Genomic DNA, 4,073 nt, shown 5'->3' with positions numbered 1-4,073 from the left:
TCAGATGATTTCATCCACACACAGGACAGGTGCACAGTTTCTCCTCACTTGGTGTTTTCTCGTTCCAAGTTCAGAATTGAACAATATTCAAATCATAAAATAAAAATGAATCTTTCCAATTCTAATATGATACCTGGTTCTGTTTCCTGACCACAGACTGACCCCTTCACATAATCTGTGAAGCTAATTAATGAGAAGGAGAGTGAGTGAGAGAAGCCCACAGTCTGACTGAATGGTCCTCCCTGAGACCTGGCTGCAGGGTGAAGTTCTAGGACACTCCTGAAGAGGGCGCGCGATGGCTACCCCAAAGGACGCCAGTGCGCAGACGCTGATTGAGCAGGTTAGAGCATGCGCACATTGACTGAAGGCCCCTTTTTCAGTCTCCAGGTAATGGCGGGGAGGGCGTGGTTACGAAGGAAAAATAGAGCAAGCGGTGTGAGAGGTGGTGCGATCCGTCTTGGTAATGCCCAGGAAAGGTCCCGCGAACCGAATAAGAATGAGCGGGTCCCGCGGTTTCAGCCCTGAGTTTAATTCCGGGGACCTGGGCCGTGGCAGCCATTTTGTTTGGGACGAGGCGCATGCGCAGTCATTCTGGTGAAGCACCGAGTGGGCGGGGCCTGATGTCCCAGTGACGGACACAATGGAGACAATGGAGATGGGGCGGGGCCTGTGGGACTGACCTGGGACCGGGGGGGGGGGGGGGGACAGGCATTCACAGCTCTGGGGGTGGGGGGACAGGCATTCACAGCTCTGGGAGTGGGGGGACAGGCATTCACAGCTCTGGGCGTGGGGGGACAGGCATTCACAGCTCTGGGGGAGGGGGGACAGGCATTCACAGCTCTGGGCGTGGATGGGATAGGCATTCACGTTCTGGGGGTGGGGGAGAAGGCATTCACAGCTCTGGGGGTGGGTGGGGGACATGCATTCACAGCTATGGGGTGGAGGACCAGGTACTCACAGCTCTGGGGGGGGGGTGTGGGATAGACAGGCATTCACAGCTCTGGGGGTGGGGGGGGACAGGCATTCACAGCTCTGGGGGTGGGGGGGACAGGCATTCACAGCTCGGGGGGTGGGGGGACAGGCATTCATGGCTCTGGGGAGGGGGGAACAGGCATTCACGGCTCTGGGCGTGGATGGGATAGGCATTCACGTTCTGGGGGTGGGGCAGAAGGCATTCACAGCTCTGGAGGACGGGGGATAGGCATTCACAGCTCTGGGGGGGCAGGCATTCACAGCTCTGGGGGAGGGGGGGACAGACATTCACAGCTCTGGGGGAGGGGGGAACATGACAGGGACAAATAATTCACCAATACTGGAAATGGTCTGAACTTCTCTCCTGTCCTGACAGTGATCAGTTTATAAACTTATTTTCCAGGGGATCAGGAGAGGGCCAGAGAAATGAAACTCAAACCAAACCAAAAACAGTCCAAATCTGATCCAACACAATGAATCAGGAACTGAATGCTATCGGTCTTTGAACTTGGAAGCAGAATGTTACAACCAGATGAACAGCCTCGGAAAAGCTTTGCACCATCCACAGCAGACAGGACCTGGACAGCATGGAGTTACAGACATCTACAGCACAGAAAAAGATCCGAGAGCCCTTCTGCAATTTAAACCAAACGCAGAAAAACTCACCTTGCCTCGTAATCTGTGAAAGGGACAGAGGATTCCCAAATTCCACTATTTTAAAAAAGTATCAATTTTATTCTTTAACCCTAAAAGTGAACATTAAACATTTTAAAAAGTGAATATTTTAACTGGGGAAAATGAAATTATGACGCGATCAGACAGTAGTTGGGACGTACAGACTGGGAACAATTGTGCCATAGAAAGGGCACAGCAGCCATGTGGGGCAGTTGTTGCGAGTGATGCACAAATATGTCCCTCTGAGACGGCTAAGAAGGGGTAACGAGAACAGAGGAGCTTCTCCTCAAAAGGAAGAAGACAGCTTACGTAAGGTGGAGGAGGCAAGGATCTAGCACAGCTTTAGAGCATTACAGGCTTGCTAGAGAGAAGCTCAGTAATGGACTGAGGAGAGCCAGGAGGGGGCATGAAAATGGCTTGAAAAGGATTAGGGAGAATCCAAAGGCATTTTACACATACGTGAGGAATAGAGAATGATCAGGGAGAAGATAGGTCCAATCAGGGATAGCGTAGGGAACTTGTGCGTGGAGTCTGAGCAGATAGGGAAAGCCCTCAATGAGGTTTTTGCTTTGGTTTTCACTAAGGGGGAGGGACCTGGTTGTGAATGAGAACTTTGAGGAGCTGGGATACAGGCTGGAACAGAACAAGATTGATGAAGTTGATGAGCTGGAAATTTTGGCAAACATTAAGATTGATAAGTCCCCATGACCAGACCGCATTTATCCCAGGCTACTCCTGGAAGCAAGGAAGGAGGTTGCTAAGCCGCTGGTGAAGATCTTTGCATCCTCACTCTCCACGGGAGTCGTACAGGAGGATTGCTCGGAGCCAACTGTTGTTACTCTTTTCAAGAAGGGGAATAAGGAAATCCCTGGCAATTACAGACCAGTCAGTCTTCCGTCTGTGGTCAGCAAGGTTTTGGAAAGAATTCTGAGGGATAGAATTTATGACAATTTGGAAAAACAAAGCGTGATTAAAGGCAGTCAGCATGGCTTTGTGAGGGGCAGGTCATCCCTCATAAATCTTATTGAGTTCTATGAGGAAGTGACAGGACAGATCGATGAAGGTCGAGCTGGTGGATGTGATGTATAAGGACTTCAGCAAGGCATTCGATAAGGTTCCCCATGGTAGGCTCATCCATAAAGTCAGGAGGTATGGGTTTTGTGAAATTTGGCTATTTGGATTCACAATTGGCTAGCTGACAGAAGGCAAAGAGTGGTTGTAGATGGCAAGTTCTGCCAGGAGGTCAGTCTTGAGTGGGGTCCCACACGGCTCTGATCTTGGGTCTCTGCTCTTTGTAGTTTTTATAAATGACTTGGATGAGGAGATTGAGGGGTGAGTTAGTAAATTTGCAGATGGCACATAGGTTGGAGGTTCTGTTGATAGTATCGAGGGCTGCAGCACAACATAGACAGGATGCAGAGCTGGGCTGAAAAATGGCAGATGGAATTAAACCTGGATAAATGCGAAATGATGTATTTTGTTTGGGATTATGGTTAGCATTGACTTGGGGGGAACCAAAAGGTCTGTTTCCATGCTGTATGACTTTATTACTGACATTCCCCTTAAGCCTCCTGCCCCTTACCCTAAATATCTGCACTGCCTTCCAGTCTTTACAGCATTTGTCTTAACTGGTTCCCCCATCAAGGGGAATATTTCCTTCCTGTCTACACAATCAACACCTCTCATTACTTTATACATCTCAATGATGTCATCGAGTCAAACAGATGTACAACACAGAAACAGATCCTTCAGCCCAACTCGTCCATGCCGACCAGATATCCGAAATTAACCTTGTCCCAATTACCAACACTTGGTCCTCAAATCCCTTCCAATTCAAGTTAAAAATCACACAACACCAGGTTATAGTCCAACAGGTTTATTTGGAACCATTTACTTTCGGAACGCTGCTCCTTCATCAGGTAGTGGTGGAGTTTTCTTCTACCGCTCCTGATACCTTTAATATGTTACTAGTCGCGTACTGGCCTGCACTTGCTCTTGCATACACGCCCCGCCTGTTGCATGAAAATGTTGGCCCTTAGGACCTTGTAAATCTTTCCCCTCTCACCCTAAACCTATGCCTTCTAGTTCTGGACTCCCCCACACCAGGGAAAAGACTTTGTCTATTTACCCGATCCGTGCCTCCATGATTTTATAAACGTCTGGAAGGTCACTCCTCAGCCTCCAACACTCCAGGGAAAGCAGCTCCAGCCTATTCCGCCATCCCTGTAGTTCAAACCCTCCAAACCTGGCAACATGCTTGTAAATCTTTTTTGAACCCTTTCAAATTTCACAACATCCTTTCTACAGGAATCAGAGCAGAATTGCACACAATACTCCAAAGGTGGCCTAACCAATGTCCTGTACAGCCACAACATGACCTCCAAACTCCTTTACTCAATGCTCTGACCAATAAGGGAAAGCATACA

Source organism: Chiloscyllium plagiosum, unplaced genomic scaffold (assembly GCF_037043375.1).
Source record: "Chiloscyllium plagiosum isolate Xiang-an unplaced genomic scaffold, Cpla_swu_hap1 HiC_scaffold_51, whole genome shotgun sequence".
NCBI lineage: Eukaryota > Metazoa > Chordata > Chondrichthyes > Orectolobiformes > Hemiscylliidae > Chiloscyllium > Chiloscyllium plagiosum.
The sequence above is the reverse complement of the archived record's forward strand: the minus strand, read 5'-3'. Positions refer to the sequence as shown.